The sequence below is a fragment of the Puma concolor genome, chromosome C2 (assembly GCF_028749965.1).
Source record: "Puma concolor isolate L17-30 chromosome C2, mPumCon1.1.hap2, whole genome shotgun sequence".
NCBI classification, from domain to species: Eukaryota; Metazoa; Chordata; class Mammalia; order Carnivora; family Felidae; genus Puma; species Puma concolor.
The window spans coordinates 38,787,617-38,814,285 of NC_141675.1; the positions used below are offsets into that span (position 1 = coordinate 38,787,617).

General features: G+C 37.3%; 1 protein-coding gene and 1 pseudogene across 15 annotated transcripts in view; both read right to left on the bottom strand.

The window, feature by feature from the left end:
• The window catches only part of SLC9A9 (solute carrier family 9 member A9), a 743,317-nt gene that overhangs the window by 191,091 nt on the left and 525,557 nt on the right, over positions 1 to 26,669 (bottom strand). The window lies entirely within an intron of this gene.
• Positions 18,728 to 18,879, bottom strand: LOC112850639 (U2 spliceosomal RNA; annotated as a pseudogene).

A 26,669-nucleotide genomic window follows, 5' to 3' on the forward strand; every position in this document is an offset into this window, starting at 1 on the left:
CCACATCAGGCTCTGACAGTGTGAAGCCTGCTTAGTATTCTCTCTCTCTCTCTCTCTCTCTCTCTCTCTCTCTTTCTCTCTTTCTCAATAAACAAACAAACAAACAAACTGAAAAAAAAGTTAAGCCCACATTGGCTCTAGTTAAGGAGTTCAGAGGCTACCCTGGTGCCAGATTCAGTGTGCTTTGACATTGTGGGCTTTCCAGGGCAGCAGAATTAGCCAATGCAAGTTGCATTGTCTTCATGCTCACTTAAGCCACATTCATACTGTGTTTACAGCAGGAAAGGGACAGTTAAGATGGAGTGAATGGTGCAGGAAACAAGGGAAACACATGCTGATGACAGCTGAGAATGTATTTGACTTTCATTTGCCACTTTCCTCTGCAGGGGAGACCCACCTCAGGATTTTACAAGCTCTGAAAACACGGAATTTCATAATGTTTCCTGTAGGAAATCAAAAGGGCCTTTAAGGCATTCTAATGATTTCTTTAATTGCCACTAAGCTCATGCTGCTTGAATTCTGGGAGTTTTCCCCATTGTTTATTGTTAGCAGAGTGGGAACACACCCCATTGGGTACATGAAGATATTTATGAAATGAGCCGTAGGAACCTGGAGGAGTTCTCTGAGGGCCTTAGCAAGGCTTTACTTCTCAAGGCAGGGTCTTTACTGAACATAGTGATTCTTTCTTTCTGATGTGAAATTCCAGGGGGCTTTGTGGTAGAAAATCACTTGAACAGTGCACCCTCAAAAGGATTTTGGCTGGCAAAATTGAAGCTGTGTAAGTATGTTCATATAGAAGAGGCTTTAAGACAAGCCCGGCATAACTTTTTTTTTAAGTTTATTTTTAAGTTTATAGAAAGAGAGAGAGGGAGGTGCAGGGAGGGGCAGCAAGAGAGGGAGAGAGAATCCCAAGCAGGCTCTGCACTGTCAGTGCAGAGCCTGATGTGGGGCTCAAACTCACAACTGTGAGATCATGACCTGAGCCGAAACCAAGCGTCGGATGTTAACCAACTGAGCCACCCAGGCACCCTACGCCTGGTATAAATTTTGTGAGTTGCTGTTCTACAGAGCTTGGTCTAGATTTAAAGATGTTCTTCTTGGGAATTCTAGTTACTGAACTGGAGTTGCCTCCATTCCGTGCTGTCAGAAGTCTGTCCATTCTTGGGCTGTACCCTTCCAGACAGGCTTACTCTTCTCCAAGATCTTACTCTGCTGATAATAGATATTCTTGCTCATACAGTGTTTTCTTTTTATCTTTTCATTTTTTTATTCCCTCCCTTACATCAAAACTCACATATGCTAAGTCTCATTTTCTCCAGAGTCTACTTTCTGTTTGCCCAAGTGGTAAACAGTAACTGATAATCTCATCTGTATTCATGAGTAAATGGGATATACTAGAATCCCTCTAAATTCTTCTCCTAACCCCTTTCTCCACTCTGTGGTAGAATACCTGTTTAATAAGTGCTCTTTGGGGCTTTAAAGAGTATTGCAGTCCACATGAAAAAGTGTGGAGCTATGCTAGGGAAATTGAAAGGTGTATTTGTACATAAGATGGTACCCTCACAGAAAACCTTGGATGAAAAATTTTAGCATCAAACTATGAGTCCATTCCTACTGTGTCAGATACCTTAGCATATACTCACAGCCACTTTCTTGTAGCCATCGGTTTCTCTAACTTTCCTAAAGAACCCACAAGTTAGTCAAAGGCATCCTGGCAGGTAAACAGGTATATCTCTCAAGCATTTAGGACAACCCAACACTGCAATTGCTAGTTTCGTGTGAACCAATACCTGTACATTTTATTTTTAAAAGAAAACCCTTCATCTTTCAATGTAAAGAGTTATATTGAAGTGGGCTTTGTGTGTCCAAGATGGCCTGTGCAGAAAGAAAGTCTTTTCTATGCCAGTTTTTTTATGGGTCCTTTTCCCAGAATTCCTTACCTTGGCCTTCCCAGAATTCCTATACCCTATGTTTAGCTACATATAAAGTGTTCTTTAAAATATCCTGTAGGCAGCAGTTCATTTATTTATCCATCCATCTATCCATCCATCCATCTATCCATCCATCCATCCATCCATCCATCCACCCACCCACCCACCCACCAAACCCACCCATCCTTTTATTGAATCAGGTCACTTGTCATTCCCTTGCTCAACATTTTTCAATAGTTTGCCATCACCCTCATGATAAATCTGACTCCTTGCCATGGCTACCCACCCCTTGCCTATCCTTCCTATGACTGCACATTTCTCCCTTCACAAGCAATACAGACTTCCTCATGTTCCTTGAAGGCCTTTTTGGTCACTATTCCTTCTGCTCAGAACCTGCTTCACTGAGACACTTAACACCATTCAGGTCTCTGATCAAAAGTTACTTTCTCAAGAGGTTTTCCTTTCTACAATAGAGACCCTTGACCCCATAGCGTCCCTTTTCCCTGCTTTAGTTTTTATCCCAACACTTACTTACGATTATCATCATATAAGATCACAGATACTTATTTGTTTTCTACTTGTCACTCTTCCTACAATATAAGCTCCAGGAGAGAAGGATTTTAGTCTTTTCTCCTCTTCGCTCTATACCAAGACACTAGAGAAACACTTAACAATAGTTGGCAGTCCATACGTATTCATTGAATAAACGAATGATTGTCTGAGGTAAGTACTACGTTATCCCCTTTTTAAGGTGGGGCAATTGAGACTTAGGTGACACACAGGAAGTGGTGGATCTAGGATCCAAATCTAGTTTTAAATCCAGGTCCAATTCTCTTTAACCCCTAAACTCAACTGTATGCTATTGCCATACTATTTGTTGGATCCCCAGAGACAAATGAGACATAATTATTGCCTTCTGCGAATTCACAGGTAATAGTAACAGACAGAAATAGATTACATTAAGGAAGAGTGACTACCTGGATAAGGCACAGAAAGGGAAATGTTTAACTCCATACAAATCTAGTTGGAATGGAAAATATTTGCTAGTCAAAAGGGAGAGGTCATTATTGGTAGGAAAAGCAACATGTTGCAAAAGCACTGAGACTTGAAGTGTTGGGGGGTGGGGGTGAGCACCCTGAGCCGTCTGGCCTTGCTGGAGTGGTAGAGAGTGAGAAGGTGGAGTGAACCAGGGCTTCACAGGCAGGTACTGGCGCAACAGAATTCTACCCTGTAAGTCTGATGGCGACACATACATGCAGATGTACATATTGACCAAAATGAGCGTACAGGGACAATTTTATACAAACAAAAACATGGGTGTCCCATACTTTCTTAAAGGATACTTTCTGAAAGGACTCAGTATATTGTTACAGAGCAGCATCTCAGAAAGATATGCCCCCATTTCATACAACAGAGAATATAGTTTCAGCCACCCAGTTCAGAAGGCTCACCAAGCTCTCTATGCTTAAAAACCAGTGCTGGGGCGCCTGGGTGGCGCAGTCGGTTAAGCGTCCGACTTCAGCCAGGTCACGATCTCGCAGTCCGTGAGTTCGAGCCCCGCGTCGGGCTCTGGGCTGATGGCTCGGAGTCTGGAGCCTGTTTCCGATTCTGTGTCTCCCTCTTTCTCTGCCCCTCCCCCATTCATGCTCTGTCTCTCTCTGGCCCAAATAAATAAACAAACATTGAAAAACCAGTGCTATCAGCTTCTGTAAATTGCTTGCTACCCGTATAAATTTGAATTTTTAAAACCCACAGGTTTCAAGTAATTTTTTTAACATGATAAAGTGAAACAGAGCTGGTGAGGCCAGTTAGGAGAGACTAACAGAGGCACGTTTAGGTTTGCTACAGGACGGAAGGGTACACATGTAGTATAAAGAAACTATGTGGGTCCTTGGGCCTGGTCTGGCTGGATCTGGGGATGAAAGACAAGGATTTTCGTACTTCATTTGGAAGAATGTTCTCCAGCGTTATGATCCATTGACTGTTTCCAGTATTCAATATGACTGACGGCCATTTAAGCCATATAAAGTATGACTAAGGACTCTAGTTACAACCTCCGGGAAAGAGAGAGGTTTTTGAATCCTCTGTAACCCTTTCTGACTAAACAAACACAGGAAAGCATGGTATACAACAAGCCATCCCTAGAGGTTAGCAGAGCAGGGCAGAGGTAGGGAAGGTTGGAAAATTATATTTTTGAGGCAAGGTTTACAGTAATTTGTGTCACATCATGCTTTTCCATTTAGGATTTCTCAAAGCTACCACAGAGTCTGCTGCACTACTTATACATGCACCTGCTATACTGATGAGATGGGCATTGTTTTAAGGTTTTAAGCATAATAGTATTTTAAGACATAACCTCATTTGCTGCTCTTTTAATTGCTGCTTTGTAATGCTTTATCTATCTTAATTACTGTCCTAATGTACTGCTTGTACCCTGAGGTGCTTTCTGTGAATGGTACCATTTTAAGAAATGAAGAATTAAATAAATAACTTCACAGGTGAGAAATCACATTAGTCAAACCTGTGTCTAAAAGAGCATTTGTTATTTGCCTGATACGGAGTGTTAATAAGCAGTAGTCTCTCTTTCAAGCATAAGGACTGAGCTGTGATGTCCAAGGTCAGACACAGAGCATGGGTAAAACTGGGAATGGAAGGCAAGATTCCCAAGGGTTCGTTTAGTTTCCAATAACTAGAATTCATGCTATCATGTTTAAGTTTGATCTTATGTTCTCAACAAGTCTTTATGAGTAACAATAGCTCTAATGAAGGCAAAAGTATATATTTTCCACTTAACTCCAGCAGCAATTGAATTGTAGTTCTCTTGGCCAGGAAACAAATTCCATAGACCCAGTTCTTAACCTGAGTCATGTTACCCTTAGTCACACACTCGATAGCATTCCTTGGCTTAATAAAGTAGGAAATGGACTGCTGGCTTGGAGTTTCCTGACTTGAAGTAGGTGCTGTAATGACATAACTCCCCTCTACACCCCCACAGCCACACTGAGCTTTTTATTTCCGTATTTAAAGCACAGGCAAGGTCAAAACAATAGATGAAATTTCATAAAACAGTAGTAGTTATGCTTAGATGTTTTTACTAACTTCCTAAAAACACTTTGGAATCAGCTCCAACTGCGTTTATAAATGAAAAAGGAAATGAAGCACAACACCCCAGCCACAAAATTCTTTGGTCTTGAATTGGCCAGATGTCTAGATTTCCTTTACGTAAACAGGGTCAAATGTGAGGCCAACCATTTGTAAACTCCCAGATCCTCATGGGCAAGGATGCTAATGAAGTTGTCTAGTTTCCACAAAACTGTGATGCAACTTCTTAGGATGGAGAAACCAGGCAGATGGATGCAGTCGGCCCAGGGCCTAGCCCGGAGGCCTACATGGAGTAGGCCATTACTCATGGAGTAAATGTGGCTCATGGAGTGCAAAAGAAAAGAACTTTATCACACCTCCCCTTGGCCCCAATATACACATATGTACACACTTGCTTCTACAGACTCCTATGACTTTTTATTAATCTCAGACAGCTTACAAGAGTCCTCTGGTCACTTGTAATCACAGAAGTGGTCTCAGTTCAGTAATAAATATGTTTAGTTACATGAATAACACCAGAATGTGAATATGAAATTCTCAGAGTGAGACCACAGTTTGGGCCTGCTGCAAGGGTCAAGTCCTTCTTTCTATCCTCCTTTTATTTCCCATCCTACTCCTACTTACAGGCTGGTCTCTCTCTCCAAGGATAAGGAACAGGAGAAGGAGGAGGGGCAAATGGGGAAGAAAGGTTATGTTTGTGTGGCATAACTATGGCATTGTTTCCCTTTGGTTATGGCAGATATTGGAAACGTTTGTTAGGGCTCTTCAGAGGCCCATCCATGGCTGGGACTAATTTGTAAGTTCCTGACATGGATTGTGTTTCATCCACTTCTTCCTTGGCCCTGAACATCTGACTGTACAGACCTGGCTTTCTTCTGCTGTGACTTCCTCACCTCTCCAGGTGACATTCTAGGGCAGGGTCTAAGAGACAACTCCATATAGGCTTTCTCTATTACATCACACAATTAATAAGAAACGTACTCCTTAGGTATGTTTTTGGTGGGAATGTATCAAATTCCCAAACTGTGGATCTCACTCTGTTCCAGGCTACTTTAGCCAGCTTCTGAATTTCTCAGACCCAGGTCTGCCCCTTGAATCTTTCAGTCTTCTGGGGACATGCAGCAGTCTTGCCGATGGTCTCACTGAACTCCATCTCATGGGCTTATGATGAGGGACAAACCTTCTCTGTGTTATTCCTTTCTCACAGGAAATGGGACTCACAGATCTACCTTGGCCAATGGCATGTGAGTAGATATGATACACACCATGAGCAAGTAGAAGTTTTTAGAAACTTTGGGAGTTTCAGCTCCTTGCTCCTTTCCTTTTCCATGAGAGAACAGCATGTTCCAGGTAGGGCTGCTCCCTTAGTCTGGGTCTTAGAATGAGAAAACAGATGGCAGAGCCCCAGCCAACCTGCAGTCAAGAGGAGTTGAACCAACCTGAGCCACAGATGAGAGCCCAGTAGAGATAAGCATCCCTCTAGCTGACCCCTAGCCTTAACATAATTTGAAAAAGAAACATATCTTTGTGAATGCAAATCATTTAGATATTTGGGCTATTATTTTTGCAGTGAAAACTTGACTTACACACTAGCCAAGTATTGGCCAGGAAGGTATTAGGGAAATTGGAATATGTCCTGGAGTCCAAGTGAAGACTGAGGTTTCAAGTAAGATGGAGGGGCAATTGAATTCAATATTGTTGACAGTCCAATAAAAATTAAAAATGAGGCTTGACCATTGCATTTAGCAACATGGGGGGCATCAAGACTAATAAGAATAGTTTTGGGGGCAGAATGATGGGGGCTACTACCTATTCATAGTAGGTTCAAGAGAGATTGAAAGGAGAGGAGTTGTAGACACTGTGAGCTGAAACTATTTTGAGAGGTTTTGCCTTAAAGGACAGCAAGGAATGAGGCTGTGGCTGGAGAGGGATGTGCAAGCAAGAAAGGTTTTTTATTTTTATTATTAAAGATGAAAGTAATTAAACTAGGTTTTAAAATTGTTCAGTGAAGAGGACAAAATGATGATATGAGAGAGAAGAGAGACAACATTGGAGTGATGTCTTCCAATAAGTGAGGGAGGATGTGACTACCACATGAATAGAAGGATGGGCCTTAACTGGAGTAAGGTCAGTTTGTTCCTCTTGATATAATGGAAGGTGGAACTTAAGGACACTGATACTGGAAGGTAGGTTTATGGAGAACTTGTGGAAGCTATCTTTTTATTGCTTCTATTCTCTTAGTGAATGGGGGAGATCATCAGCTGAAAGAGAAAGCTGGGGAAAAGGTAACAGGTGCTTGACAGAAGGGGAGGAGACAAGGTGAGAATGAAATTATCTGGTAGAATTGGAATGTTGATGGGCTAGGGAATTTTAGGATAATTGCTGGGCTGCCCCCAAAGTCCCTGAAAGCCTACTGCATATGAAGTGTTATGCTCAGAGCTGTGAGACAAAGGGAAGAAGAGACCCAGACATTGCCCTCAGTGGTCTCACACTCTAAGGTAGAGAGCTGTCATTCAGATATATCAGTGAATCATGAGTTACTTCTGCGAGGTATGGTCTATTAGGAAAGGAAGTATGGCGACTGCGGTGGGAGCACAAAGCAGGGAAGAACCTATTTTACCTGGATGGTAGGATGCTGCTGATGAGACATTCTCATCATTCTCAGAGAGGATGACTGATTCTTAGTCTGAGGCATGAAAGGCACATAGTACTCATCTAGGTAATGAGAGGGGAAGGCTGTCCTGGTAGAGAGAGAAGCCCTGTACAGAGGAGGTAGTGTGGCCTGTTTGGGGGAAATAGAAGTATTTCAATATAGCTGAACTCTGTGTGTGTGTGTGTGTGTGTGTGTGTGTGTGTGTGTGTGTGTGTATGAATGTGCACAAGTACATTGGTGTATGGACTCACATGCATGTATGTTTGGAGGAGGGGTGTATTTGTGACCAAGTGACTCCTAGAGATACATGTGTTGAATGTCATGATCAGCAACAGTCTGCCTTCCTATTTCCATTTGATGTGTGTCACTTGAAAGTATCTCCCCCCAAACCCCACCTATTATTGCAAATACTCTTGGAAGAAGCCAAAATTATGATGATGTTTTTTATTTTTATAGCATGTATTAGAAGTAATAGGACACAATGAACAATGCAATGAGAAGTTCGTTGTAAGATATAAATATAGGCCAGATTTCCATTTCACCTTGGTGTCCTGAGTTACACAGACTAGGGATTCGGCTCAGTGACTGAAACAAAACAAAACAAAACAAAACACAATCCTAGCCAAATGAGGATTGGAGGTAGAAATATTAAGTAAAACAAAAAAATCAAAACTATACTATCAACATACATCAATACCTTTACAAAATACATTTACTCCTACAGCTTTGTGTTTTTTTGTTGCCAACAAAAAAATTCTCCAAAAACCATCACCTCAAAGTTTACCTTGAAAAAGGAAACAGCAAAAGTCCTAGTTTACAAATGCCCTGTGTGACTTCTGTTTAAAATGGTTTCCAGGGGCGCCTGGGTGGCGCAGTCGGTTAAGCGTCCGACTTTAGCCAGGTCACGATCTCGCGGTCCGTGAGTTCGAGCCCCGCGTCGGGCTCTGGGCTGATGGTTCAGAGCCTGGAGCCTGTTTCCGATTCTGTGTCTCCCTCTCTCTCTGCCCCTCCCCCGTTCATGCTCTGTCTCTCTCTGTCCCAAAAATAAATAAACATTGGAAAAAAAAATTCTTAAAAAAAAAAAATAAAAATAAAATGGTTTCCAATTAGTAGTCCCTAATGGTGCCTCTGCTAAATTCCTACTCAAATGCTTTTGAATGCCCAGAAAAGGCAAACAATTCCAATACCATTGAAAACCCAAAATAATGGGCAAATGAATGTTACAATATCCTAAGAGTTTTTAATAATCATAAGGCTTATAGAGCTATTTTGTGAAAAACAACCAGCATCCTATCCCCACTTCATGGAATATCACATCCTTGCTTGCCTGCAAGACAGCAGAAATATACTTTGTTCTTAGTCCCCAAAAAACCTATGGCAAAGCGTCATAGGGCAGTAGTAGAAGGTGGGAGTTGAGACTGTTGTGTCAGCTACACAAAGGCAGGGACTTTTGTCTCTTCTGTTCTATGTCTTACTGGTTGCTGGCACAGAGTAGAAGCTCAATAAATATTTGTTGAATGAATGTGAATGAATGAAGGAAAAGATGGGGGACAGAAGTCGGTATTTCCAATAGCACATTGCATTCTGTGGAGAGTATATGTCCCATATGTAGAGTTGTAGCCAAGGATGAAGGTAAAGAGATGCCAGGAATACAGTATGCTACATTGGCTCAAAGGGCCTGAAAACCAACAGTGAGGACAACAGAGAATTCCTCACACATATGGCATAGCTTCAAAGATGAATATTTGCTTGATCCTAGGGCCTGGGTTATAAATGTTGCAAATTGACTTGCTAGCTATGGCTCCAAGAAAAGAATGTGATGAACAACCAGATGGACATTGTGGGAGCCAAGGGCAATTCACACACCTGTCTGTTGGCAAATATTGAGTCTAGAGAGATTTCTCCTTATTAAAATACTAGCAAAGACAAGAAAAGTAGCACAGAGTTTATCAAGATATTCTATACAATAAAGAAAAAGAAACATCTTCCTGAAGACCTAGAAGAAAGGAGTTTCTGGAATTACAACAAAGTTTTAGAAATCTGTTAGGCATCTTCAAAAACATCCAATAATTCTGGACTATAAGAAACAGGACAGAAAGTCACCAAGAAAAGAACAAATTACGTTGCCAGTGTTTAACTCACTCTTACTAGAAAGCAATTAGGCAAAATACATTTTAAACTTTGAAAAATATTCTACCCCTTGACTCTTTAATCCCATTTTTAAGGATCTACTCTAAGAAAATAATCAGAAACACAAACAGGTATATATGTATGTAATAATCATAGTATAATTTATGATAGTTTAAGATAATTCTAATTTAATTCTAATTTAATATATTCTAAAACCAATTTAGATAAATAATTGTGGTATATTCATATGATTTTACTATTCAGTCATTTAAAATAAAATTTCAACAGATATCTAATAAAATTAGAAAGCTATCATGCTGTATTTTTGAGTTAAAAAGTAACAGACCTGAATTTTGTAAAAAAGATTGATTGCCAAAAATGTCTTTGGAAATGTACTAAAATGTTAACAGTAATCATCTCTGTAAAAAGACACCAAGTGAATTTTATTTTTTAAACAATTTTTTAGTTTTTAAATTTTATATAGTAAACACATATTAGTTTATACTCATAAAATTAAACACCTGTTTAAATTTCTGGTATTGGCTAATGAAAAATAAAATTACTGTTTCGAACACATTTAGAATAAAACCTTGGTTTGAGAGCATAATTTGTTCTGGAAACATGCTTGTAATCCAAAGTACTTGTTTATCAAAGCGAATTTCATTTACCATTGGCTCAGTTGTGATCATGTGACATTTGGCATCATGTACTACTCGTATTGCAAGACATCGATCATTTATCAAGTTAAAATTTATTAGAAATGTCTGCTTGTCTTGCAAAACACTCTCAGAACAAGTTACTCATAATTGAAAGTTTTACTGCACTTTCTCCCTTTCTTTGAGAATCCCACTGAAATAACAAGACTGCTGTACAAACATAAATAGACCCATAAAGACAATATATTAAAGAAACAAAAGGATGAGATTATTTTGATGACTAGACTGTAATAAACTACAACCTGCATGGACAAATACTGCAGGCCACGCTACTCTGTGGCAGAACTTTGGGAGGGCCACACCAGAGGGGCAGGTGGCCCCAGAATGGGCTGAACATATCCATTTCCAGCATTTCAGCTGCAGTTTTCCAAACTAAGGGATAGTTTGCTTGGTGGGAACTCATGTGTGGGTGCTGTGCTTGAGGAGAAATAGAGATAAAGAGGCTCAAGGGGACATCAGGTGACCCTTAATGTACAAATTGAAGCTTGGAAAATATAAGAAAAAAGTAGCCAGTGTCACTGAAAAGCCAGCTGTTGAGATGCTTTTGTACCATCATCTCCAAATATGGGTGCTGCCTCACTACAGGCCAATTATATTTTACTTTACAAACCCAGCACTAGGTTGGGTGGAACACTCTACCCACTAAAAAAAAAAAAAAAAAAAAAAAAGCTAATGTTTTTCCAAACATTCCTTGTACTCAGTACAATGAAACCTGCATTAAAGCATATTTTGCCTCTAATGGGCAATTCCCTGTCTTAAGCAATTTCTTCAGAGTGATTCTGTATGATACAATCTGGCAATTATTTTTAAAATCTCCAGCTAAAATCCCATATTTTGGCTATGCAACTGATCTTTAGGGTGGATGCAAAATGGGAGTTTTATTGCAACTCTGGATTGTACACAGTAATTTTTCTTAAACCATTTCATTAAGGTTTAAAATGCATACTAGCAGGTAAAAGATTATAATAGATTAAAAAAAAAAAACTAAGACTTTATTTTCTGAAGAGAAGTTAAGGACCCCGGGGAATTAAATTATGTTGATTAAAACATGGAAATCTATTTCAAGCAACACTAGCTCACTGCTCACTTATAACCAAAATAAAATGGGGGGAAAGAGAGGAAGTCCCACTGTTCAGTGCTTATAAAAATGACTTTTATATATTGCTTTCACTCTTTGTTTTAGGATTCTACATTACCAGGACTAGAAGAAAGAAAAGGAGCATGAACATGTTAAGAAGAATATGAGGATTTTAAGTTTTATTTCTGGGATGAGAAAAATATAGCAGACAATTTGAAGATTTTTTAACTGTCATAAAATGATATATCACACACATCAGATACACATAAAAGACTAGAGAAAATAAGAATGCAAGACCTTGATTACAAATAAAATTATAGTGGGAAATCTAATTTACCTTATTCAGAATCTGACATCTAGTAAAAATATAGGTAAGATTATAGAGAACTTGAGCAACATAATCAATAAACTCAATTTAATAGACACACAAAATTATACTGGGAAATCTAAGGTACCTTATTTGGAATATGACATCTATTAAAAGTATAGGTAAGGATATAGAGAATTTGAGTAACATAATCAATAAACTCAAGTTAATACACACACACACATAAATTTTTTCCTCAAAAGTAGCAAATATACATTTTTTTTCATGTCCATGGAACATACACCCTAATCAGTTATGTACTTGATCACAAAGAAAATCTTATATTTCAAAAGTAGAATCACTACAGTTCACAGCCTCATAATTTGATAAATTAGGAATAAATAATAAAAAGGTAACCAAAAATTGTAATTGTTGGGTAAACTAAGAAACTTTCAAAAAATTATCTATCAAAGAGAAACAAAAAATGAATCACCTCAAATATAATCACTGATTCGGGCAAGGATCATTGACAGATGTTAAAAACAGTAGGTAAAAGATTGCTGGAAACAAGATATTCACACAGTGGTCAAGTATTACCCCGTAGGTTAAAAACTAGTTACCAAGGTAAAACTGTACCTTTATAGTAGACGTTACCACCATAATCATATGAACAAACTTGGTATCATCAATAGTGGGACAGTCTGACCTTATATGTCTGCTGACATGAAATACACACTATTGAGCATATAACATCATCCATGAATATTCTTGCCAAAAATGTTCAACCTGAATTTCAGGCCTGAACATAATTTCCAGTTTACAGTAAATGTAGCAGAGAGAAAAATACATTAACTGATGCTATGTAGAAACAAACAAGTCCAGAATGTGGAATAGTGTACATAACAATTGACCTGGTTTCTTCTAAAAATCAATGTCATGAAAAATAAAAAAGAAGCTGATTTAAAGAAACTACAAAAATTTTTTTAACCAAATGCAGTGTATAACTTTGATTGGATCTTGAATTTAAAAATATCTATGCAGTATTTATTTTCTTGCAATAACTGGGGATATCTGAATATATACTGACATGATAAAAACTATTCATCGTTTTTTTTTAATAAGTATTTTTAAGCATAGTAATGGTATTTTGGTTAAGAGAATGTCAAAGATGTATGCTTCAGTATTTGGGTAAGAGGTGTATGATGGCTGTCCTTACATCCGATTCAGTGAAAAAATAAAAGAATAAATAAAAAGCACTTACATATTTAATATATGTGATCTATATGTACATGCAGAGAAGTATGAAAAAACAAGATGGAAAAATTATTAATGTGTAAAACTAGCTGAAAGATATATGGATATTTATTTTACTATTCGTTGAACCATGTAAAATCACCAATACTTTACCATTTTTGAACTACAAAATGATAATTTTACATTTGAATATACCAATTACCAGAGGAGACCCTGGAAACGTGATTATAGACCTACTATTAAAATGACTCCAGGAACCAGATGGTTTTACAGCTGACTCCTAACTAGTCTTTAACGACTTGACCATTTTTGGGGTGCCTGGGTGGCTCAGTTGTTTAAGCCTCCGACTTTGGCTCAGGTCATGATCTCACTGTTTGTGATTTTCAGCCCTGCATCAGGCTCTGTGCTGATAGCTCAGAGCCTGGAGTCTACTTTGGATTCTGTGTCTCCCTCTCTCTCTGCCCCTCCCCTGCTCATGCCCTGTCTCTTTCTCTCAAAAAGAAACAAACATTAAAAAAAAATTTTTTTTTTAAGATTTGATCATTTTTATGTTATTTTAGACCATAAAAAATAGAAAAGTCTTCAGCTAATGTCATGAATATACCATAGTCTTATTAATATCTAAACCTAATAAAGACAGTCTTCTCTCCCCCAAAGAGAAAAACTATAGATTAATTTCAGTAATTATTATAGATATAAAATTGTAGAAAAAACGGCTTTTCTGAGAATATAAGGATTTTTAATTATCAGAATATCTATCAATATGTTTCATCACATCAATAAAATAGAAGAAAAAACTTTGGACAGAATTCGGCAGTTATGCGGTGCGGAGAGGTGAACTTGGGGAGCGAGAGAAGCTACGGGAAGGGAGGTGCTTTTGCAGGCAGAGAGAGGACGGAGACGGCGGCGGGGGGAAGAATATGGGAAAAGCACCCCTCACCAAAAGCAGCTGGAGAGAAAGTGGAAAATTGGAAACAGCCGCAGGGACTAAACTAAAAAGGGAGAAAGGAGAAAGGAGAGGGTTTAAATTCCATTAAGACGGTAAACAAGGGGAGTGCAAAGTCTGCAACTCCGCAGCTCAATACCTGGCGGTGCTCTGGTGGGAAGGGTGAATCCCCAGGAAGAGTGGGGTCCAGGAGTTTCATGGCCACATGGGGAAAGCGGTTCCACTGCTGGAAGGACATTTGGTAGAGGCTGTGAGGCAACCTGGGCCCAGCAGACCCCAGAAAGCGGCCACATTCGCTGGTGCTGGAACAAGGTCCTTAAGGGTGAAGCCTGGTGCCAGATGTGTGTTGTGATTTTCCGTAATCCCTGAAAAGCTGCTGCTACACTATCTTGCGAACTTTTTCTGGGGCGGGCAGGCACCTGGCCGCAGTCTCGGGGCACAGACAGCAGCAAGGTCCAGCAAGAACTCCTGGGTGCAGCTGACATTCAGCCATTGCTCATTTGGCCATTGCTCGGTAAGACCCTCCCACAGAGGGGCAGAACGGGTCAAAGATGCAGTCCTTTAAAAGTAAGGGGCCAGGGAAAATAGCCGCATCTGAGGCAAGACTCGGGACAGAGGTACTGCCTGGGGCCTAGTTACGGAGAGTGAAAAAGCGGGTAGTGGATTAAACCTGAAGACAGAGGACGGGTGCAGGATTGCTGATCATGGAGAACTGCGATTGCTGATCAGGTAGATGAGTGACGCCATTTTCACCTTCCCTGCGCATGCGCGCGCACACACACAACTACAAGCACCACCCCAATCCACCTCAGTAGGCTAGCAGCGCCATCTAGTGGAGAGCAGGGCCGTTACACTGAGCCCCGCCCACCTGGGCCAACCTCCCTCTTCAAGAACACAAATCTCACCGCCTACTTAGTTTATGGACTATGAAGCGCTTCATAGCCTGACTTCTAGGGGAAAACGAAGTAATTTCAGTCCTATTTCAATCTGATAGCAAGTCCATCTATTCAATTTTCCTTTTTTTCTCTTTCACTTCTTTTTTCTTGAACACAGAAGAGAAAAAAATCATTTTTATTTTCAATTTTTATTAAAAATTTTTATTTAATTTTTTACTATATTTTTTACTTTAGTGTAACTTTTTCAAATATACTTCCATCACTTTATTTTAGTCTACTTAGTGTATTCACTTTTTCAAATTTTAAAACCATTTCCTTTTTTTCCTTTTTATTTTTTCTCTTCTTAGTTCTTTTTCTTGAATGCAGAAAAAGAAAAACTTCATTTTTACTTTCCATTTCTATTAAAAATATATTTAATTTTTTTACTACATATTTTGCTTTTGTGTATATTTTCTCAAATTCTATTTCATGTCCATCATTTTATTTTAGTCTATGACAGTGTATTCACTTATACAAATTTTCAAATGATTTACTTCCTTTTTTCCTCTTTTTTCTTTTTCATTTCTTTTCTTTTTCTTGAATACAGAAAAATTCATTTTTAGTTTTAATTTTTATTAAAAATATTTTTCTTTAATTTTTTCTACTATATTCTTTACTTTTGTATAATTTCTTTCAAATTCTATTTTACTCCCATCACCTCATTTTAGTCTACTTCAGTGTATTCATTTTTTGAAATTTTCCAACAATTTCCTTTTTTTTTCTCCCTCCCCCTTTTTTTCCTCTGTCAAACCACTTTCAATACCCAGACCAAAACACACCTAGGATCTAGCATCGTTTATTTGATTTTGTGTGTGTGTGTGTATTTTTCATTTTAATATTTTTTAAATTTTAATTTTTTTAATTTTAATTTTTCTACCTCATTAATTCCCTTTCTCCCTTCAAAATTACAAAACTAAGGAATTCACTCCAAAAGAAAGAGCACAAGAAACAACAGCCAGGGATTTAACCAACACAGATACAAGCAAGATGTCTGAACCAGAATTTAGAATCACGACATAAGAATACTAGCTAGAGTAAAAAACAGATTAGAATCCCTTTCTGCAGAGATAAAAGAAGTAAAAAAATAGCCAGAATGAAATTAAAAATGCTATAACAGAGATGCAATCACGGATGGATGCCATGGCAGCAAGGATGGATGAGGCAGAACAGAGAATCAGCAATATAGAGGACAAACTTATAGAGAATAATGAAGCAGAAAAAAAGAGGGAGATGAAGGCAAAAGAGCATGATTTAAGAATTTAAAAAATCGTGACTTGTTAAAAAGAACAACATCTGAATCATAGGGGTCCCGGAAGAGAGAGAAATAGGGGTAGAAGGGTTATGTGGGCAAATCATAGTGGAAAACTTTCCTAACCCGGGGAAAGACACAGACATCAAAATCCAAGAACCACAGAGGACCCCCATTAGGTTCAACAAAAACTGACCATCAACAAGGCATATCATAGTCAAATTCACAAAATACTCAGGCAAGGAGAGAATCATGAAAGCAGCAAGGGAAAAAAAGTCCCTAACCTACAAGGGAAGACAGATCAGGTTTGCAGTAGACCTATCCACAGAAACTTGGCAGGCCAGAAAGGAGTGGCAGGATATATTCAATGTGCTGAATCAGAAAAATATGCAGCCAAGAATTCTTTATCCAGCAAGGCTGTCATTCAAAATAGGAGAGATAAAAAGTTTCCCAGACAAACAGAAATTAAAGGAGTTTGTGACCACTGAACCAGCCCTGCAAGAAATTTTAAGGGGGGGGCTCTCTGAGGGGAGAAAAGATGAAAATATAAATAACTAACTAAACAAACAAACAAATAAATACCAAAAGCAACAAAGATTAGAAAGGACCAGAGAACACCACCAGAAACTCCACCTCTACACAAATCATTAAGGCAATGATTTCATATCTTTCAGTACTCACTCTAAATGTCAGTGGACTCAATGCTCCAATCAAAAGACATAGGGTAACAGAATGGATAAGAAAACAAGATCCATCTATATGCTGTTTACAAGAGACCCACTTGAGACCTAAAGACACCTTCAGATTGAAAATAAGGGGATGGAGAACCCTCTATCATGCTAACGGCCAACAAAAGAAAGCCGGAGTAGCCATACTTATACCAGACAATCTAGACTTTAAAATAAAGGCTGTATCAAGAGATGCAGAAGGGCATTATATCATAATCAAGGGGTCTATCCATCAAGAAGACCTAACAATGGGAAACATTTATGCACCAAATGTGAAAGTACCCAAATATATAAATCAATTAATCACAAGCATGAAGAAACTCATTGATAGTAATACCATAATAGTGGGAGACTTCAACACCCCACTCACAGCAATGGACAGATCATCTAATCAACAAATCAACAAGGAAACAATGGCTTTGAATGACACACTGGACCAGATGGACTTAACAGATATATTCAGAACATTTCATCCTAAAGCAGCAGAATATACATTCTTCTCCAGTGCACATGGTACGTTCTCCAGAACAGGCCACATACTGGGACACAAATCAGCCCTCAATGAGTACAAAAAGGTCGAGATCATACCATGCATATTGTCATACCACAACGCTATGAAACTTGAAATCAGCCACAAGAAAAAATTTGGTAAGGTAACAAATACTTGAAGACTGAAGAACATCCTACTAAAGAATGAATGAGCTAACCAAGCAGTTAAAGAGGAAATTAAAAAGTATATGGAAGTCAATGAAAATGATAACTCCACAATCCAAAACCTCTGGAATGCAGCAAAGGTGGTCATAAGAGGAAAGTATATAGCAATCCAGGCCTTCCTAAAGAAGGAAGAAAGATCTCAGGTACACAACCTAACCTTATGCCTTAAAGAGCTGGAAAAAGAACAGCAAATACAACCCCAAAACACAAGAAGACAGGAAATAATAAAGATTAGGGCAGAAATTAATGCTATCAAAACAAACAAACAAAAAAAAACACAGAACAGATCAATGAAACCAGAAGCTGGTTCTTTGAAAGAATTAACAAAATTGATAAGCCACTAGCCAGTGTGATCAAAAAGAAAAAGGAAAGGACCCAAATAAATAAAATCAAGAATGAAAGAGGAGAGATCACAACCAACACAGCAGAAATAAAAACAATAATAAGAGAATATTGTCAGCAATTATATGCCAATAAAATGGGCAATCTGGAAGAAATGGACAAATTCCTAGAAACATACACTACCAAAACTGAAACAGGAAGAAATAGAAAATTTGAACAGACCCATAACCAGTAAGGAAATTGAATTGGTAATCAAACATCTGCCAAATAAACAAGCGTCCAGGGTCAGATGGCTTTCCAGGGGAATTCTACCAAACACTTAAGGAAGAGTTAACACTAATTCTCTTGAAGCTTGTTCCAAAAAATAGAAATGGAAGGGCAACTTCCAAACTCTGTCTATGAAGCCAGCATTACCCTGATTCCAAAACCAGACAGAGACCCCACTAAAAAGGAGAACTATAGACCAATTTCCCTTATGACCATGGATGCAAAAATCTTCAACAAGATATTAGCCAACCAGCTACAACAATATATTAAAAAAATTATTCACCACAATCAAATGGGATTTATACCTGGGATGCAGGGCTGGTTCAATATCCACAAAAGAATTAATGTGATTCATCCCATCAATAAAAGAAAGGATAAGAACCATATGATCCTCTCAATAGATGCAGAGAAAGCATTTGACAAAATACACCATCCTTTCTTGATTAAAAAGCCTCAAGAAAGTAAGGATAGAAGGAGCATACCTCGAGATCATACACTTGATCTTAGCCAAAAGGCCGAGAAGCGATTACCTCGAGATCATAAAAGCCATATATGAAGGATCCAACACTAATATCATCCTCAATGGGGAAAAACTCCTCCCCCTAAGGTCAGGAACAAGACAGGGATGTCCACTCTCACCACTGTTATTCACCATAGTATTTGACGTCTTAGCCTCTGCAATCAGACAACACAAAGAAATAAAAAGCATCCAAATCGGCCAGGAGGAGGTCAAACTTTCACTCTTCACAGATGACATGATACTCTGTATGGAAAACCCAAAAGATTTCACCAAAAAACTGCTAGAATTGATTCATGAATTCAGCAAAGTTGCAGGATATAAAATCAACGCAGAGAAATCGGTTGCATTCCTATAAACCAACGATGAAGCGACAGCAAGAGAAATCAAGGAATCGATCCCGTTTACAGTTGCACCAAAAACCATAATATACCTAGGAATAAATCTAACCAAAGAGGTGAAAAATCTATACATTGAAAACTATAGAAAGCTTATGAAAGAAATTGAAGGAGACACAAGAAAATGAAAGAAGATTCCCTGCTCCTGGATAGGAAGAACAAATATTGTTAAAATGTCAATACTACCCAAAGAAATCTACATATTCAATGCAATCCCTATCAAAATAACACCAGCATTCTTCACAGAACTAGAACAAATAATCCTAAAATTTGTATGGAACCAGAAGAGACCCTGAATAGCCAAAGCAATCTTGAAAAAGAAAACCAAAGTTGGAGGCATGACAATCCCAGACTTCAAGCTATACTACAAAGCTGTAATCATCAAGACAGAATGGTACTGGCACAAGAACAGACACTCAGATCAATGGAACAGAATAGAGAAGCCAGAAATGGATCCACAAACACAGCAGGAAAGAATATCCAGTGGAATAAAGACAGTCTCTTCAACAAGTGGTGCTGGAAAAACTGGACAGCGACATACAGAAGAATGAACCTGGACCACTTTCTTACACCAGACACAAAAATAAACTCAAAATGTCTGAAAGACTTCAATGTAAGACAGGAAGCCATCAAAATCCTCGAGGAGAAAGCAGGCAAAAACCTCTTTGATCTTGGCCGCAGCAACTTCTTACTCAACACGTCTCTGGAGGCAAGGGGAAAAAAGCAAAAATGAACTACTGGGACCTCATCAAAATAAAAAGCTTCTGCACAGCGAAGGAAACAATCAGCAAAACTAAAAGGCAACTGACAGAATGGGAGAAGATATTTGCAAATGACATATCAGATAAAGGGTTAGTATCCAAAATCTATAAAGAACTTCTCAAACTCAACACCCAAAAAACAAATAATCCAGTGAAGAAATGGGCAAAAGACAGGAATAGACACTTTTCCAAAGAAGACATCCAGATGGCCAACCGACACATGAAAAAATGCTCCACATCACTCATCATCAGGGAAATACAAATCAAAACCACAACGAGATACCACCTTACACCTGTCAGAACGGCTAACATTAACAACTCAGGCAACAACATATGTTGGTGAGGATGCGGAGAAAGAGGATCTCTCTTGCATTGTTGGTGGCAATGCAAGCTGGTGCAGCCACTCTGGAAAATAGTATGGAGGTTCCTCAAAAAACTAAAAATAGAACTACCCTACAACCCAGCAATGCCACTACTAGGTATTTATCCAAGGGATACAGGTGTGCTGTTTCAAAGGGACACATGCACCCCCATGTTTATAGCAGCACTATTAACAATAGCCAAAGTATGGAAAGAGCCCAAACGTCCATCGATGGATGAATGGATAAAGAAGTGGTATATATATACAATGGAGTATTACTCGGCAATCAAATAGAATGAAATCTTGCCATTTGCAACTACGTGGATGGAACTAGAGGGTATTATGCTAAGTGAAATTAGCCAGAGAAAGACAAATACCACATTACTTCACTCACATGAGGACTTTAAGAGACAAAACAGATGAACATAAGGGAATGGAAGCAAAAATAACATAAAAACAGGGAGGGGGACAAAACATAAGAGACTCATAAATATGGAGGGCAAACAGGGTTACTGGAGGGGTTCTGGGAAGGGGGGATGGGCTAAATGGGTAAGGGGCAGTAAGGAATCTACTCCTGAAATCATTGTTGCACTATATGCTAACTAATTTGGATGTAAATTAAAAAACAAAAAACAAAAAACTCTTTAAAGCCCCCCCCCCAAAAGCTAATTGGCAGAAGTCAGAATTGAAACTCAGTTGTCTCATCCCCCCCCAAAAAAAAACAAAAACAAAAAAAAACAAAAGAAAAGCCTTTGTGATTATTTCAACATATGCTAAAAATGCTATTAAAATTCATCTGACATTTTTAATAAAAGCTGTGAGTAAAGCAGGGTTATTCAATGAGTGCTAGGTTCTGCTCAAAGGATATTAACATCTATTTTGTTATTTAAAGTTCACATATTTAATCTTCGGAGGCAAATGCTGTTGTCCCCATTTTATTCTCTAGGGCAAATGTCTAGAAGGGGGATCCTGAGTCATATGGTGATTGTATATTTAACTTTATAAGAATCTGCTGCAGTGATTTACAAGTTGGCCATACCATTTTGCATTCCCACCAGCAGTGTTCCAAGTAATGTTCTAGCAATGTCCCACCAGCAATTCTTTTCAAATCTGTAACTTGTATTTTCATTCTCTTAACAATGTCTTTTGCAAAGCAAAATATATTTCAATTCAATGAAGTCAAATTTATCTTTTTCTTTTATGCATGATGTTAGTAGTATAGCTAAGAATCCTTTGCCTCATTCAAGTTCATGAAGATTTTCTATTACACCTTCTAGAAGTTTTATATTTTACATTTTGATCTATCGTCCATTTTGAGTTAATTTTTGTGCAAAGTTTGAAGTTTAAGTCAAGATTCATTTTTTTAGTGTTTGGATATTATATTAAGTTTCTATTGCTGTGTAACAAATTACCACAACCTTAGAGGCCGAAAATAACACCTATTTATTAGTTCACAGTTCTGTAGATCAGATGTCTGGCACGGTGTGACTGGATCTTTTGCTCAGGGTATCATAAGACTAAAATCAACATATGAGCTGGGCGGAATTCTTGTCTGGAAGCTCTGGAGTAAACTCTGCTTCCAAGTTCATTCTTGGTGGTGGTGGAATTCAGTACTTTGTGGTTGTATGCATATGGCCGTCTTTTTTGTCAGGAATATGCTCAGAACTTAGAGGCTGCCCACATGCCTTGCATTCCTTACTACCATCTTCAAGCAGCAGCAGTGCATCAAATCCTTCTTGTGTTCTAACTCTCTGAATTCCTCTTCTGTGACCAGAGAACATGCTGTACATGTAGAAAGGCTCATGTAAACACTCCCCAGATAATCTACCTATTTTAAAGTCAACTGTACCATATAATATAAACTAAGCCTAGGAATAAAATCTATCATATTTGCAGTTCCAGTAATTATGCAAGGCATGCACATCAGAGTGAGAAGGGACAGGAAATGTTGGGAGGCATTTTAGAATTCTTCCTACCACAAATACCCAATTATTCCCATACCATGTGTTGAAAATACTATCCCTACTTCATTGAATTGCCTTTGTACTTTGCTAAATCAATGAGTCATATTCGTGTGAGTCTATTTTTGGACGTTTTTCTGTGTAGTTGACTTGCTTGTTTCTTTCATCAATACCACATTACTTGGTTACAGCAGTTTTATAGTAAGTCTTAAAATCAAGCAGTGGGAGTTTACATCTTAATTCTTCTTTTTCAAATTTGGTTTAGTTATTCTAGTCCCTTTGCCTTTCTTTCTAAACTCAAAAATAATTTATCTGTATCTACAAAGTAGTCACCTGGAATTTTGATTAGGTTTGCATTAAATTTATGGACCAATTTATGGGGAATTCATAATTGTATTGAGTCCTTCAATCCATGAACATAGTATGGCTCTCCATTTATTTAGGTCTTTCTTGATTTCTTTCCTTGGCATTTTGTAGTTTTCAGTATACAGATCCTGGATGTGGCTTGTTAGCTCTTTTTACTAAATATTTAAAATTTTTAGAGCTATTGTTAGTATTTAAAAAATTTCTGTTTCCAATTGCTCACACACACACACACATATATATATGTATGTGTATATATATATATATATATATATATATATATATGCACATACACATGCATATACACATATATATATATATTGATACAGGGTTTTTGGGTATTGATCTTGTATCCTAGAACCTTGATACGTACTCATTTATTATTTCTAAAAGATTTTTTTTTTTTTGCAAATTCTTTCATTCTTCATAGATGATTATACTGTCTGCAACTGGGTGGTTATATGTCTTCCTTTCCAATCTTTATGAATCTTGCTGATTTTTATTGCCTTATTTCATCAACTAGGATTACCAATATAATGTTGAACAGAAGTGGTGAGTGGATGTTCTTGACACATTCCTGATATTCAGAAGAAAGTATTCAGTCTTTCATTATTAAATATGATGTTAGCTATGGGTTTTTGTAGATGAATCTTTACCAGTTTAAGGATGTTTCCTTCTATTCATAGTTGTCTAGGAATTGTTTTTTTTTTTTAACATGAGTGAAAATTGTTTTTGCTAAATGCTTTGCCTGCATCAATTGATATGATCATGTTTTTCTTTAACCTATTAATATGATAGGTTTCATTGATTGACATTAGAATTTTGGACCTGTTTTTCATTCCTAGGGTCAATCTCATATAATTGAGATGTTTAGGTTTTTTTTTTTTCCCATATTGCTGGATTTGATTTGCTAATATTTTGTTGCAAACTTTTGCATCTATGGTCATGTAAGATTTTGGTCTATAATTTAACTTTCTTGTGATGTTATTGCCTGGCTTTGATATTTGAGTAATCCTGCCCTCTTAAAATAAATTGGAAAAAGTTTCTTCCTCTTCTATCTTGGAAGAGATTATTTAGAATTAGTGTTATATCCTCTTCCAAAGAAGAATTTGCCAGTGAAACCATCTGGGCCTGTAGTGTTCTTTTTTAGAAGGTTTTAAACTATGAATTCTATTTCTTTAATGGATATAGGATAGATCAGTGTATTTCTTCCAGAATGGTTTTTGGCAGGTTGTCAATGATTGTTACATTTCACCTATTTTGTTGAATTTATGTTCATAGAGTTGTTCATAGTATTCTCTAAATATTCTTTAAGATCTGTCCTGATATCCTCCTTTCGTTTTTGATATTGGTGATTTGCATCTTTTCTCTTTCTTTTTGTTAGACTGACTAAAAATTTATCAATGTTATTTATCTTTTTAAAGAACCAGATTTTGGTTACTGATTTTTCTCTATTCTTCTATTATCAATTTCTTTGATTTCTGCACAAATCTTTTATTATCCTTCCTTTTCTTTGCTTTGGGTTTAGTTTGCTCTCTTAATCTTCTAATTATGAGAGATTAAATTGTTGATTTGAGAACTTCCTTGTCTTCTAATATCAGCATTTAGTGCAACGAATTTATTTTTGAGCACTATTTTAGCTGCATCCCACAAGTTTTGGTATGTTGTATTTTTATTTTCCTTTACTTCAAGATATTTTTTAATTTCCCTTGAGTTTTTGTCTTTGAACCATAGATTGTTTAGAATTGTGTTAATTTCTAAGTATTTGAAAACGTCCAGTTATTTTTTTTAAATTAATGTTTATTTCTTTATTTTGAGAGAGAGAGAGAGAGAGAGAAAACGAGAGGGAGAGGGGCAGAGACAGAGGGAGACAGAGAATCCCAAGCAGGCTCCGCACCATGTGTCAAGTGCTGTGCACTTGAAAAGAATATGTATTGTTCTGCTGTTGGGTGGAGTGTTCTGTAAATGTCAGTTAAATTCAGTGGTTCATGGTATTGTTCAGTTCTTCTATTTTATTGTTGATTATCTACTTGTTATACCAATTACTTAGGGAGGAGTATTACAGTTTTCAACTAAGTGTGGATTTGCCTATTTTTCCTTTTGGAGATACTTGCTTTTGCTTCATGTATTTTAAGGCTATGTTATTAGGTGCATACACATTTTATATAGTCATCTTCTTGGTAAGTTGACTCTTCTACCATTTTGTAATGTCTTCTTTATCCTTGAGAAATTTTCTTGTTCTGAAGACAATTTTGTCTGAGATTAATATGACCACTCCAGCTGTAGTTTGGTGTTTGCCTAGTACATATTTTTTAACATATTTTCCACTTTTTAAATATTTAACCTACTTATATTTTTATACTTAAAGTGTGTTTCCTATAGACAGCATATCAGCATATAGTTGAGCCTAATTTTTATCTACTTTGATGATCTCTTTTTTTTAATTGATGTCTTCATACCATTTAAATTGAATATAATTATTGATATGTGAAGATTTAGATCTACCATCTTATTACTAGTTTTCTGTTTGTTCCTTTTTTCCTTCTTGTTCTCCTGCTTTCTTTGGAGCAACTCAAACAAATTTGAATGTGTTGTGTACTCCACATCATATATTTAATTTTTTACTGTATCTCTTTGTTTAGATTTTTTTAGTGGTTGATCTAGAAATTACAATATAAAATCTTTCACAGTCTACTTTGAACTAATATTTTATTATTTGAGGTGGAATATAAAAAACTTACCACCTTTCAGGTCCCTTTACCCACTCCCCTTTTTTAAAACTCCATAAGACAATGTTAAAATTTTTCTTATAACAATCATGTATATTTGAAATATATTAAGAGGAAAAATATTTTCTATTATATTAAACAGATATTTACCATTTTTGTTGCTCTTTCTTCATTTCTATTGTTCAAAGTTTCCCTCTAATATAATTTCCCTTCCATCTGAAGCAATCTCTTGGCTTTTTTTGTAAGAGCAAGTCTGGTGGTGAAAAATTTTATTCTCATTTTTGTACAAATTGGATGATTTCTAATAATCTACAAGTTCACAGACTCTTTCATCTGTCATCCTTTAATTTGCTGTTAATCTAATCCAGTGAATGTTTCATTTTGTTATTGTGTTTTCAGGTCTAAAGTTTACATTTCTCTCTTTCCTATACCTTCTATTTCTCTGCTGATATTTTTTTTCCATTTTTCCATTTGTTTCCATTGTGTTTGCTCTTCCTGGAGCCTGGTAGAGTAGCTGCTTTAAAGTCTTGATCCGTTCATTCCAAATTCTGTGTGATCTTGGGATTAGTATCTGTTGATTGTCTTTTCCCTTGTGAGATATTATTATTTTTCTGTTTTACATATGTTGAGTAATTTTGGATTTATCCTGGAAGTTTTGAATATTATGTTAAGTGACCCTGGATCTAGATAGGTTACGTGACATAGGATTCTCCTATGGAGAATGTTGATATTGTGTTTTACCAGTCAATGAACCACATTAGGTCCGAGACACAAGCCTTACCAGCCTTCTGTTGCTGGTGCTTTCAATGTCAGTTGTTTCAAAGTCTTTGCAGTGTAATCAGATCTGTCCTGTATGTGCTAGGCACTGGATCTGTGCCATCCAGTGTCCAGTCTGGAATTTGAGTGATTCTCTACATTGTAGCTCATTTCTCAAAGCCTTTGGTGTGCTATTTAGGGTCAGATATATGCATACACAACTTGGAGATAAGCTCTAAAATTTACACATGATTTTATTGGATCACTTTCTTGTACTCTCTCCACTCTACAATTTCTTCCACAGGGCTTTAATTTCCCTATATTACGTGTTTCCCATAATTTTTCCCATAATATTGTGCCTACATCGGAGCTCAAGCAGTAAGAGGATTAAGAGAGAAAAAAATTCAATGGGAATTCTTCCCAAGGTCTCAGTACCTCAGTTTTTCTATTTGGAATTTTAGAGGTCTGTCC